The sequence below is a fragment of the Salmo salar genome, chromosome ssa02 (genome assembly GCF_905237065.1).
Source record: "Salmo salar chromosome ssa02, Ssal_v3.1, whole genome shotgun sequence".
Classification (NCBI taxonomy): domain Eukaryota; kingdom Metazoa; phylum Chordata; class Actinopteri; order Salmoniformes; family Salmonidae; genus Salmo; species Salmo salar.
Window position 1 is genome coordinate 93931406 of NC_059443.1, and position 12294 is coordinate 93943699.

The 12294-nt window shown below is 39.8% G+C and overlaps 8 non-coding genes across 8 annotated transcripts; all 8 read left to right on the plus strand.

Annotated features, from left to right (window-relative positions):
* Window positions 1-4184: 4184 nt before the first annotated feature.
* trnam-cau (transfer RNA methionine (anticodon CAU)) lies at window positions 4185-4257 on the plus strand. Its single transcript has one exon. It is a non-coding gene; the product is annotated as a tRNA-Met (tRNA).
* Window positions 4258-5680: 1423 nt separating this feature from the next.
* Window positions 5681-5753, plus strand: trnam-cau (transfer RNA methionine (anticodon CAU)). Its single transcript has one exon. It is a non-coding gene; the product is annotated as a tRNA-Met (tRNA).
* A 272-nt stretch (window positions 5754-6025) lies between these two features.
* On the plus strand, window positions 6026-6098 carry trnam-cau (transfer RNA methionine (anticodon CAU)). The gene has a single exon. It is a non-coding gene; the product is annotated as a tRNA-Met (tRNA).
* A 738-nt stretch (window positions 6099-6836) lies between these two features.
* On the plus strand, window positions 6837-6909 carry trnat-cgu (transfer RNA threonine (anticodon CGU)). The gene has a single exon. It is a non-coding gene; the product is annotated as a tRNA-Thr (tRNA).
* Window positions 6910-7450: 541 nt separating this feature from the next.
* trnam-cau (transfer RNA methionine (anticodon CAU)) lies at window positions 7451-7523 on the plus strand. The gene has a single exon. It is a non-coding gene; the product is annotated as a tRNA-Met (tRNA).
* Window positions 7524-8605: 1082 nt separating this feature from the next.
* Window positions 8606-8678, plus strand: trnam-cau (transfer RNA methionine (anticodon CAU)). Its single transcript has one exon. It is a non-coding gene; the product is annotated as a tRNA-Met (tRNA).
* A 738-nt stretch (window positions 8679-9416) lies between these two features.
* Window positions 9417-9489, plus strand: trnat-cgu (transfer RNA threonine (anticodon CGU)). Its single transcript has one exon. It is a non-coding gene; the product is annotated as a tRNA-Thr (tRNA).
* A 544-nt stretch (window positions 9490-10033) lies between these two features.
* Window positions 10034-10106, plus strand: trnam-cau (transfer RNA methionine (anticodon CAU)). The gene has a single exon. It is a non-coding gene; the product is annotated as a tRNA-Met (tRNA).
* Window positions 10107-12294: the final 2188 nt, after the last annotated feature.

Genomic DNA, 12294 nt, shown 5'->3' on the forward strand with positions numbered 1-12294 from the left:
GCAGCAGGCAGTGCGTCAGTCTCATAATCTTAAGGTCGTGAGTTCGATCCTCACACGGGGCAGCAAAGCTTATAAAAAGACAGTGTTGTCTGAAGGTGAAAATTAATTCTCAGTGGTTTTGGACTTTCAGACAATACATACTTTTGTCACGGTGGAAACCACATCTTAAGGTCGATATCAAATTGTTTTACTTTAGAATGAAATCATCGTTTTTTTCTCAGGTGTTGTGGTTTTTCAGACCATACATTTTGGCACGGTGCTTACAACGTCACTGTCAAAAAGTGAAGGTCGGTATTGATAATTTTTTCTTTCGATTTGTTGATTAAATGTGCCTCGTTAGCGCAGTAGGTAGCGCGTCAGTCTCATTATCTGAAGGTCGTGAGTTTGATCCTCACACGGGGCAGGAAAGCTTTTAATAAGAAAGTGTTGTCTGAAGATGAAGTGAAAATTAATTCTCAGTGGTTTTGGACTTCCAGACAATACATACTTTTGTCACAGTGGATACCACATCTTAAGGTCGATATCTATATTTTTTACTTTAGAATGAAATCATAGTTTTTTTCTCAGGTGTTGTGGTTTTTCAGACCATACATTTTGGCACGGTGCTTACAACGTCACTGTCAAAATCTGAAGGTCGGTATCGATATCTATATTTTTTACTTTAGAAGGAAATCATAGTTTTTTTCTTAGGTGTTGTGGACTTTCAGACCATACATTTTGGCACGGTGCTTACAACGTCACTGTCAAAATCTGAAGGTCGGTATCGATATTTTTTCTTACACTTAATGCTTTAATGTGCCTCGTTGGTGCAGCAGGCAGCGCGTCAGTCTCATACATTTTGGCACGGTGCTTACAACGTCACTGTCAAAATCTGAAGGTCGGTATCGATATCTATATTTTTTACTTTAGAAGGAAATCATAGTTTTTTTCTCAGGTGTTGTGGACTTTCAGACCATACATTTTGGCACGGTGCTTACAACGTCACTGTCAAAATCTGAAGGTCGGTATCGATATTTTTTCTTACACTTAATGCTTTAATGTGCCTCGTTGGTGCAGCAGGCAGCGCGTCAGTCTCATAATCTGAAGGTCGTGAGTTAGATCCTCACACGGGGCAGCAAAGATTTTAAAAAGACAGTGTTGTCTGAAGATGAAGTGAAAATTAATTCTCAATGGTTTTGGACTTTCAGACAATACATACTTTTGTCACGGTGGATGCCACATCTTAAGGTCGATATCTATATTTTTTACTTTAGAATGAAATCATTGTTTTTTTCTCAGGTGATGTCGACTTTCAGACCATACATTTTGGCACGGTGCTTACAACGTCACTGTCAAAATCTGAAGGGCGTTAGTGGTGGTGGAGAAACCACGCACAGGCAAGCTCCGAGTATGCCTCGACCCAAGAGACTTGAACAAGGCTATCAAACGGCCCCATTACCCTTTACCGACGCTAGATGGTATCACGCACAAGCTAGCGGGAGCACACTACTTCAGTGTCATGGACGCTAGATCAGGCTACTGGGCTATCAAGCTCACAGAAGAGTCATCTAAGCTCACAACATTCAACACACCGTTTGGACGCTACAGGTTCCGTCGCCTGCCTTTTGGGATTATCTCAGCCCAAGACGAGTTTCAGCGAAAGATTGACGAAGTATATGAAGGCCTCGACGGAGTTGTGGCAATTGTGGACGACATCCTTGTTTATGGTCGAACCAAAGAGGAGCACGACCGAAACCTCCGCGCGATGCTGCAAAGGTCCCGCGAGAGAGGAGTCCGGCTCAACCCCGAGAAGAGCACAGTCAGCGCTACAGAGGTCAGCTACTTCGGACATCTTCTCACAGCGAATGGAATCAAGCCAGATCCACAGAAGATCTCAGCCATAAAAGAAATGGAGCCACCAAAGAACCGTGCAGAGCTGGAAACAGTGCTTGGCATGGTCAACTACTTAGCCAAGTTCGCACCCAGCCTCTCCAATGCTAATGCACCCCTGCGTCAACTGCTAAAGCAGTCCAGTGAGTTTCTTTGGGACAAGCAACACGACATTGCTTTCCAGAATGTGAAAGACTTGATCACGAGAGAACCAGGACCAATCCTTGCCTACTACGACCCCAACAAAGAGCTCAGACTCCAAGTGGACGCGTCGAAGTATGGACTAGGTGCAGTGCTACTGCAAGAAGGAAAGCCCATCGGCTACGCTTCCAAATCTCTCACAGACTGTGAAATCAACTACGCTCAAATCGAAAAGGAGCTCTATGCCATTCTGTTCGGATGTAAACGTTTCCATCAGTACGTATATGGACGACAAGTCATTGTGGAATCCGACCACAAGCCCCTTGAGTCAATCATGAGGAAACCACTAGCTGCAGCCCCGCCAAGGCTACAGAGAATGATCCTTCAACTACAAAAAAATACGACTTCACAATCACTCACCGTCCAGGCAAAGACATCCCTGTCGCAGACACACTCTCCAGGAAGTTTCTTACCTACAAGGACAGCAGCCTCAGTGAGGGCATGGACATGCAAGTGCACACTGTGTACAGCAACTTACCAGTTAGTGACACGAAACTGAAGGAGATCCAAGCAGAAACAGAAAAGGACTCACAACTCACACAGCTGAGGGAAGTCATACAGGATGGATGGCCTGAGGAGAGGAGAAAATGCCCTCAGAGCGTCTCAGAATTCTGGAACCATCGTGATGAACTATCACAGATCAACGGAATCATTTTCAAAGGAGAGAAAATCATTATTCCTACCAGTCACACGGGTCAGCAAAGCTTATAAAAAGACTGTTGTCTGAAGGTGAAAATTAATTCTCAGTTGTTTTGGACTTTCAGACAATACATACTTTTTCACGGTGGAAACCACATCTTAAGGTCGATATCAAATTGTTTTACTTTAGAATGAAATCATAGTTTTTTTCTCAGGTAATGTGGTTTTTCAGACCATACATTTTGGCACGGTGCTTACAACGTCACTGTCAAAAAGTGAAGGTCGGTATCGATAATTTTTTCTTTCGATTTGCTGATTAAATCTTCCTCGTTAGCGTAGTAGGTACCGCGTCAGTCTCATAATCTGAAGGTCGTGAGTTCGATCCTCACACGGGGCAGCAAAGCTTTTAAAAAGACAGTGTGGTCTGAAGATGAAGTGAAAATTAATTCTCAGTGGTTTTGGACTTTCAGACAATACATACTTTTCTCACGGTGGATACCACATCTTAAGGTCGATATCTATATTTTTTACTTTAGAATTAAATCATTGTTTTTTTCTCAGGTGATGTGGACTTTCAGACCATACATTTTGGCACAGTGCTTACAACGTCTCTGTCAAAATCTGAAGGTCGTTATCGATATTTTTTCTTTACGCTTAACGTTTAAATGTTCCTCGTTGGCGCAGCAGGCAGCGCGTCAGTCTCATAATCTGAAGGTCGTGAGTTCGATCCTCACACGGGGCAGCAAGTCTCTTAAAAAGAAAGTGTTGTCTGAAGATGAAGTGACAATTAATTCTCAGATGTTTTGGACTTTCAAACAATACATACTTTTGTCAAGATGGATACCACATCTTAAGGTCGATATCTATATTTTTTACTTTAGAATGAAATCATTGTTTTTTTCTCAGGTGTTGTGGTTTTTCAGACCATACATTTTGGCACGGTGCTTACAACGTCACTGTCAAAAAGTGAAGGTCGGTATCGATATCTATATTTTTTACTTTAGAATGAAATCATTGTTTTTTTCTTAGGTGTTGTGGACTTTCAGACCATACATTTTGGCACGGTGCTTACAACGTCACTGTCAAAATCTGAAGGTCGGTATCGATATTTTTTCTTACACTTAATGATTTAATGTGCCTCGTTGGTGCAGCAGGCTGCGCGTCAGTCTCATAATCTTGAGGTCGTGAGTTTGATCCTCACACGGGTCAGCAAAGCTTTTAAAAAGACTGTTGTCTGAAGGTGAAAATTAATTCTCAGTTGTTTTGGACTTTCAGACAATACATACTTTTGTCACGGTGGATACGACATCTTAAGGTCGATATCTATATTTTTTACTTTAGAATAAAATCATTGTTTTTTTCTCAGGTGTTGTGGTTTTTCAGACCATACATTTTGGCACGGTGCTTACAACGTCACTGTCAACAAGTGAAGGTCGGTATCGATAATTTTTTATTTCGATTTGTTGATGAACTGTGCCTCGTTAGCGCAGTAGGTAGCGCGTCAGTCTCATAATCTGAAGGTCGTGAGTTCGATCCTCACACGGGGCAGCAAAGCTTTTAAAAAGACAGTGATGTCTGAAGATGAAGTGACAATTAATTCTCAGCTGTTTTGGACTTTCAGACAATACATACTTTTGTCACGGTGGATACCACATCTTAAGGTCGATATCTATATTTTTTACTTTAGAATGAAATTAATTCTCAGTGGTTTTGGACTTTCAGACAATACATACTTTTGTCACAGTGGATACCACATCTTAAGGTCGATATCTATATTTTTTACTTTAGAATGAAATCATTGTTTTTTTCTCAGGTGATGTGGACTTTCAGACCATACATTTTGGCACGGTGCTTACAACGTCACTGTCAAAATCTGAAGGTCGTTATCGATATTTTTTCTTTAAGCTTAATGTTTAAAAGTGCCTCGTTGGTGCAGCAGGCAGCGCGTCAGTCTCATAATCCGAAGGTTGTGAGTTCGATCCTCACACGGGGCAGCAAAGCTTATAAAAAGACACTGTTGTCTGAAGGTGAAAATTAATTCTCAGTGGTTTTGGACTTTCACACAATACATACTTTTGTCACGGTGGAAACCACATCTTAAGGTCGATATCAAATTGTTTTACTTTAGAATGAAATCATTGTTTTTTTCTCAGGTGTTGTGGTTTTTCAGACCATACATTTTGGCACGGTGCTTACAACGTCACTGTCAAAAAGTGAAGGTCGGTATCGATAATTTTTTCTTTTGATTTGTTTATTAAACGTGCTTCGTTAGCGCAGTAGCTACCGCGTCAGTCTCATAATCTGAAGGTCGCGAGTTCGATCCTCACACAGGGCAGCAAAGCTTTTAATAAGAAAGTGTTGTCTGAAAATGAAGGGAAAATTAATTCTCAGTGGTTTTGGACTTTCAGACAATACATACTTTTGTCACAGTGGATACCACATCTTAAGGTCGATATCTATATTTTTTACTTTAGAATGAAATCATTGTTTTTTTCTCAGGTGATGTGGACTTTCAGACCATACATTTTGGCACGGTGCTTACAACGTCTCTGTCAAAATCTGAAGGTCGTTATCGATATTTTTTCTTTACGCTTAATGTTTAAAAGTGCCTCGTTGGTGCAGCAGGCAGTGCGTCAGTCTCATAATCTGAAGGTCGTGAGTTCGATCCTCACACGGGGCAGCAAAGGTTTTAAAAAAACAGTGTTTTCTGAAGATGAAGTGAAAATTAATACTCAGTGGTATTGGACGTTCAGACGATACATACTTTTGTCACGGTGCTTACAACGTCACTGTCAAAATCTGAAGGTCGGTATCGATATCTATATTTTTTACTTTAGAATGAAATCATAGTTTTTTTCTCAGGTGTTGTGGTTTTTCAGACCATACATTTTGGCACGGTGCTTACAACGTCACTGTCAAAAAGTGAAGGTCGGTATTGATAATTTTTTCTTTCGATTTGTTGATTAAATGTGCCTCGTTAGCGCAGTAGGTAGCGCGTCAGTCTCATAATCTGAAGGTCGTGAGTTCGATCCTCACACGGGGCAGCAAAGATTTTAAAAAGACAGTGTTGTCTGAAGATGAAGTGAAAATTAATTCTCAATGGTTTTGGACTTTCAGACAATACATACTTTTGTCACGGTGGATGCCACATCTTAAGGTCGATATCTATATTTTTTACTTTAGAATGAAATCATTGTTTTTTTCTCAGGTGATGTGGACTTTCAGACCATACATTTTGGCACCGTGCTTACAATGTCTCTGTCAAAATCTGAAGGTCGTTATCGATATTTTTTCTTTACGCTTAATGTTTAAAAGTGCCTCGTTGGCGCAGCAGGCAGCGCGTCAGTCTCATAATCTGAAGGTCGTGAGTTCGATCCTCACACGGGGCAGCAAAGATTTTAAAAAGACAGTGTTGTCTGAAGATGAAGTGAAAATTAATTCTCAATGGTTTTGGACTTTCAGACAATACATACTTTTGTCACGGTGGATGCCACATCTTAAGGTCGATATCTATATTTTTTACTTTAGAATGAAATCATAGTTTTTTTCTCAGGTGTTGTGGTTTTTCAGACCATACATTTTGGCACGGTGCTTACAACGTCACTGTCAAAATCTGAAGGTCGGTATCGATATCTATATTTTTTACTTTAGAAGGAAATCATAGTTTTTTTCTTAGGTGTTGTGGACTTTCAGACCATACATTTTGGCACGGTGCTTACAACGTCACTGTCAAAATCTGAAGGTCGGTATCGATATTTTTTCTTACACTTAATGCTTTAATGTGCCTCGTTGGTGCAGCAGGCAGCGCGTCAGTCTCATAATCTGAAGGTCGTGAGTTAGATCCTCACACGGGGCAGCAAAGATTTTAAAAAGAAAGTGTTGTCTGAAGAATAAGTGACAATTAATTCTCAGATGTTTTGGACTTTCAGACAATACATACTTTTGTTTCGGTGGATACCACATCTTAAGGTCGATATCTATATTTCTTACTTTCGAATGAAATCATAGTTTTTTTCTCAGGTGTTGTGGACTTTCAGACCATACATTTTGGCACGGTGCTTACAACGTCAGTGTCAAAATCTGAAGGTCGGTATCGATATTTTTTCTTACACTTACCGATTTAATGTGCCTCGTTGGTGCAGCAGGCAGCGCGTCAGTCTCGTAATTTGAAGGTCGTGAGTTTGATCCTCACACGGGGCAGCAAAGCTTTTAATAAGAAAGTGTTGTCTGAAAGATTTTGACGTTCAGACGATACATACTTTTGTCACGGTGCTTACAACGTCACTGTCAAAATCAGAAGGTCGGTATCGATATCTATATTTTTTACTTTAGAATGAAATCATTGTTTATTTCTTAGGTGTTGTGGACTTTCAGACCATACATTTTGGCACGGTGCTTACAACGTCACTGTCAAAATCTGAAGGTCGGTATCGATATCTAGTTAGTAGTGGTGAAGGTCGTTATCGATATTTTTGTAGTTGTAGCTAGTTAATGGCGGTTTTTCTCAGGTGTTGTGGTTTTTCGGACCATACATTTTTGGCACGGTGCTTACAACGTCACTGTCAAAAAGTGAAGGTCGGTATCGATATCTATATTTTTTACTTTAGAATGAAATCATTGTTTTTTTCTCAGGTGTTGTGGTTTTTCAGACCATACATTTTGGCACGGTGCTTACAACGTCACTGTCAACAAGTGAAGGTCGGTATCGATAATTTTTTATTTCGATTTGTTGATGAACTGTGCCTCGTTAGCGCAGTAGGTAGCGCGTCAGTCTCATAATCTGAAGGTCGTGAGTTCGATCCTCACACGGGGCAGCAAAGCTTTTAAAAAGACAGTGATGTCTGAAGATGAAGTGACAATTAATTCTCAGGAGTTTTGGACTTTCAGACAATACATACTTTTGTCACGGTGGATACCACATCTTAAGGTCGATATCTATATTTTTACTTTAGAATGAAATCATTGTTTTTTTCTCAGGTGTTGTGGTTTTTCAGACCATACATTTTGGCACGGTGCTTACAACGTCACTGTCAACAAGTGAAGGTCGGTATTGATAATTTTTTATTTCGATTTGTTGAAGAACTGTTCCTCGTTAGCGCAGTAGGTAGTGCGTCAGTCTCATAATCTGAAGGTCGTGAGTTCGATCCTCACACTGGGCAGCAAAGCTTTTAAAAGACAGTGTTTTCTGAAGATGAAGTGAAAATCAATTCTCAGTGGTATTGGACGTTCAGATGATACATACTTTTGTCACGGTGGAAACCACATCTTAAGGTCGATATCAATATTTTTTACTTTAGAATGAAATCATTGTTTTTTTCTCAGGTGTTGTGGACTTTCAGACCATACATTTTGGCCCGGTGCTTACAACGTCTGTCAAAATCTGAAGGTCGGTATCAATATTTTTTCTTTACGCTTAATGTTTAAATGTGCATCGTTGGCGCAGCAGGCAGTGCGTCAGTCTCATAATCTGAAGGTCGTGAGTTCGATCCTCACACGGGGCAGCAAAGCTTTTAAAAAGACAGTGTTGTCTGAAGATGAAGTGAAAATCAATTCTCAGTGGTATTGGACGTTCAGATGATACATACTTTTGTCACGGTGCTTACAACGTCACTGTCAAAATCTGAAGGTCGGTATCGATATCTATATTTTTTACTTTAGAATGAAATCATTGTTTTTTTCTTAGGTGTTGTGGACTTTCAGACCATACATTTTGGCACGGTGGATGCCACATCTTAAGGTCGATATCTATATTTTTTACTTTAGAATGAAATCATTGTTTTTTTCTCAGGTGACGTGGACTTTCAGACCATACATTTTGGCACCGTGCTTACAATGTCTCTGTCAAAATCTGAAGGTCGTTATCGATATTTTTTCTTTACGCTTAATGTTTAAAAGTGCCTCGTTGGCGCAGCAGGCAGCGCGTCAGTCTCATAATCTGAAGGTCGTGAGTTCGATCCTCACACGGGGCAGCAAAGATTTTAAAAAGACAGTGTTGTCTGAAGATGAAGTGAAAATTAATTCTCAATGGTTTTGGACTTTCAGACAATACATACTTTTGTCACGGTGGATGCCACATCTTAAGGTCGATATCTATATTTTTTACTTTAGAATGAAATCATAGTTTTTTTCTCAGGTGTTGTGGTTTTTCAGACCATACATTTTGGCACGGTGCTTACAACGTCACTGTCAAAATCTGAAGGTCGGTATCGATATCTATATTTTTTACTTTAGAAGGAAATCATAGTTTTTTTCTTAGGTGTTGTGGACTTTCAGACCATACATTTTGGCACGGTGCTTACAACGTCACTGTCAAAATCTGAAGGTCGGTATCGATATTTTTCTTACACTTAATGCTTTAATGTGCCTCGTTGGTGCAGCAGGCAGCGCGTCAGTCTCATAATCTGAAGGTCGTGAGTTAGATCCTCACACGGGGCAGCAAAGATTTTAAAAAGAAAGTGTTGTCTGAAGAATAAGTGACAATTAATTCTCAGATGTTTTGGACTTTCAGACAATACATACTTTTGTGTTTCGGTGGATACCACATCTTAAGGTCGATATCTATATTTCTTACTTTCGAATGAAATCATAGTTTTTTTCTCAGGTGTTGTGGACTTTCAGACCATACATTTTGGCACGGTGCTTACAACGTCAGTGTCAAAATCTGAAGGTCGGTATCGATATTTTTCTTACACTTACCGATTTAATGTGCCTCGTTGGTGCAGCAGGCAGCGCGTCAGTCTCGTAATTTGAAGGTCGTGAGTTTGATCCTCACACGGGGCAGCAAAGCTTTTAATAAGAAAGTGTTGTCTGAAAATGATTTTGACGTTCAGACGATACATACTTTTGTCACGGTGCTTACAACGTCACTGTCAAAATCAGAAGGTCGGTATCGATATCTATATTTTTTACTTTAGAATGAAATCATTGTTTATTTCTTAGGTGTTGTGGACTTTCAGACCATACATTTTGGCACGGTGCTTACAACGTCACTGTCAAAATCTGAAGGTCGGTATCGATATCTAGTTAGTAGTGGTGAAGGTCGTTATCGATATTTTTTTGTAGTTGTAGCTAGTTAATGGCGGTTTTTCTCAGGTGTTGTGGTTTTTCGGACCATACATTTTGGCACGGTGCTTACAACGTCACTGTCAAAAAGTGAAGGTCGGTATCGATATCTATATTTTTTACTTTAGAATGAAATCATTGTTTTTTTCTCAGGTGTTGTGGTTTTTCAGACCATACATTTTGGCACGGTGCTTACAACGTCACTGTCAACAAGTGAAGGTCGGTATCGATAATTTTTTATTTCGATTTGTTGATGAACTGTGCCTCGTTAGCGCAGTAGGTAGCGCGTCAGTCTCATAATCTGAAGGTCGTGAGTTCGATCCTCACACGGGGCAGCAAAGCTTTTAAAAAGACAGTGATGTCTGAAGATGAAGTGACAATTAATTCTCAGGAGTTTTGGACTTTCAGACAATACATACTTTTGTCACGGTGGATACCACATCTTAAGGTCGATATCTATATTTTTACTTTAGAATGAAATCATTGTTTTTTTCTCAGGTGTTGTGGTTTTCAGACCATACATTTTGGCACGGTGCTTACAACGTCACTGTCAACAAGTGAAGGTCGGTATTGATAATTTTTTATTTCGATTTGTTGAAGAACTGTTCCTCGTTAGCGCAGTAGGTAGTGCGTCAGTCTCATAATCTGAAGGTCGTGAGTTCGATCCTCACACTGGGCAGCAAAGCTTTTAAAAGACAGTGTTTTCTGAAGATGAAGTGAAAATCAATTCTCAGTGGTATTGGACGTTCAGATGATACATACTTTTGTCACGGTGGAAACCACATCTTAAGGTCGATATCAATATTTTTTACTTTAGAATGAAATCATTGTTTTTTTCTCAGGTGTTGTGGACTTTCAGACCATACATTTTGGCCCGGTGCTTACAACGTCTGTCAAAATCTGAAGGTCGGTATCAATATTTTTTCTTTACGCTTAATGTTTAAATGTGCATCGTTGGCGCAGCAGGCAGTGCGTCAGTCTCATAATCTGAAGGTCGTGAGTTCGATCCTCACACGGGGCAGCAAAGCTTTTAAAAAGACAGTGTTGTCTGAAGATGAAGTGAAAATCAATTCTCAGTGGTATTGGACGTTCAGATGATACATACTTTTGTCACGGTGCTTACAACGTCACTGTCAAAATCTGAAGGTCGGTATCGATATCTATATTTTTTACTTTAGAATGAAATCATTGTTTTTTTCTTAGGTGTTGTGGACTTTCAGACCATACATTTTGGCACGGTGCTTACAACGTCACTGTCAAAATCTGAAGGTCGGTATCGATATCTATATTTTTTACTTTAGAATGAAATCATTGTTTTTTTCTTAGGTGTTGTGGACTTTCAGACCATACATTTTGGCACGGTGCTTACAACGTCACTGTCAAAATCTGAAGGTCGGTATCGATATCTATATTTTTTACTTTAGAATGAAATCATTGTTTTTTTCTCAGGTGTTGTGGACTTTCAGACCATACATTTTGGCACGGTGCTTACGTCACTGTCAAAAAAGTGAAGGTCGGTATTGATATTTTTGATTACACTTAATGATTTAACGTACCTCGTTGGCGCAGCAGGCAGCACATCAGTCTCATAATCTGAAGGTTGTGAGTTCGATCCTCACACGGGGCAGCAAAGCTTATTAAAAGCCAGCGTTGTCTGAAGGTGAAAATTAATTCTCAGTGGTTTTGGACTTTCAGACAATACATACTTTTGTCACGGTGTAAACCACATCTTAAGATCGATATCAAATTGTTTTACTTTAGAATGAAATCATAGTTTTTTTCTCAGGTGTTGTGGTTTTCAGACCATACATTTTGGCACGGTGCTTACAACGTCTGTCAAAAAAGTGAAGGTCGGTATCGATAATTTTTTCTTTCGATTTGCTGATTAAATCTTCCTCGTTAGCGTAGTAGGTAGCACGTCAGTCTCATAATCTGAAGGTCGTGAGTTCGATCCTCACACGGGGCAGCAAAGATCCTAAAAAGATAGTGTTGTCTGAAGATGAAGTGACAATTAATTCTCAGATGTTTTGGACTTTCAGACAATACATACTTTTGTCACGGTGGATACCACATCTTAAGGTCGATATCAATATTTTTTACTTTAGAATGAAATCATAGTTTTTTTCTCAGGTGTTGTCGACTTTCAGACCATACATTTTGGCACGGTGCTTACAACGTCACTGTCAAAATCTGAAGGTTGGTATCGATATTTGTTCTTTACGCTTAATGTTTAAATGTGCATCGTTGGCGCAGCAGGCAGCGCGTCAGTCTCATGGTCTGAAAGTCGTGAGTTCGATCCTCACACAGGGCAGCAAAGCATTTAAAAAGACAGTGTTGTCTGAAGATGAAGTGAAGATTAATTCTCAGTGGTTTTGGACTTTCAGACAATACATACTTTTGTCACGGTGGATACAACATCTTAAGTTCGATAACAATTTTTTTTTTACTTTAGAATGAAATCAAAGTTTTTTCTCAGGTGTTGTGGACTTTCAGACCATACATTTTGGCCCGGTGCTTACAACG